The following is a 1,280-nucleotide window of genomic DNA, read 5'->3' as shown; positions in this document are numbered from 1 at the left end:
CAGCTACTTAAGATGACTAAAACCTCACCTCTGGGCTCCAGTTAGTTACCTTTCAAAAATACTCTTTCAGAAGAGAGATTAGTCCCTCGTCCTCTTCCTCTGCGGTCCCCATCTGTGGTTTCCACTGGTGCCGCAGAGGTCTTTCGCCTCCCATCCCCTGTTATTAAAGCCCCTACCTGAGTGCCTGGGAACACCTGGGCTGCAGCTCCCCTCTCCTCGATGGCTTTGGCTGAAACTCAGAAAGCAAGAGATGAAGTGACATCGGTTCTTCAGCCCACTCTCTCTAAGTAGTTTTTGACCTACAAGTCACTTGTAATTTTTCCAAAGTAGTGTTATATGAGTCCTTCCAATTTTTAAGACAATAAAAGCTAGGTTTCCCGAAGCATCTTTCTCTGCCCTTAATGTGGAATAATGGCAAGCAGGCTGTTCTCGTCGCAGTTGGTCAGTGAAGTTTGCCAGGGAAAAGTGGTTTAATCAGAAAATGTGATCTTCTTAGCTCAGAAATGATTTGTGGCAACTGGCTGAACGCAGACTCTTGCGAAGCCCCACGTATTTTTCAAGCCCTGGGAGCTTCGGTTCCAGAGCAGCACATTCGAAGCTTTTGCAACTACTGAGGGAAAATTGGTGGCATTTGTTACGTTCACTGCTGCTATTCAGAAGTGGGTAGGTGATGAAGTTCAAGGAAATTATATCAATTTCACATAGTTATTGCTGAGATGACAGGCAGTGCACAGATTTTCCAAGGGAATATCATGCGTCTGTGAAAAACATCCATTTGTGGGAAGCTGCAAAACACAAAATTATCCACAACCTGGAAATTTTTCCAGCGCTCCGTGAGTGTTTACTGCAAAGAAGTTGTTAGCATTTCTTCCAGGCGTTTCTTAACAAAAAAAGGAAACACAACATGTAATCTGTGAGCTGTTACTCATTCTTTGAATAAAGGATGCTATTTTTTGCGAAGGCCCCAAGCAAAGCACAGGCAAGTTTTCCCGGCGTCTGTAGGAAGGTGGTATAGCAACAGTTGTTGAAGGAGAAGGGATGAAGAAGTCTTCATGTCGCTTTTGCAGTGTTTACTTTTGAAAAACTGGATTGAGTTTCCAAACATCCAGTGGGAAAGCATTTGCCGTCCCTGGGATCTGTCTCCTGCGTTGAGGGGAGCAACAGCCAGGGGATCAGTCTCCTGCTATCACTAACTATGTGTAAATGCCTGGGTTTGGGGATTTATAATGAGGTCTCAGGAGATCGGTTCTGCTATTACGAATTGCTATTACCCATTTGAA

Source organism: Pygoscelis adeliae, unplaced genomic scaffold (genome assembly GCF_000699105.1).
Source record: "Pygoscelis adeliae isolate BGI_AS28 unplaced genomic scaffold, ASM69910v1 Scaffold172, whole genome shotgun sequence".
NCBI lineage: Eukaryota > Metazoa > Chordata > Aves > Sphenisciformes > Spheniscidae > Pygoscelis > Pygoscelis adeliae.
The sequence above is the reverse complement of the archived record's forward strand: the minus strand, read 5'-3'. Positions refer to the sequence as shown.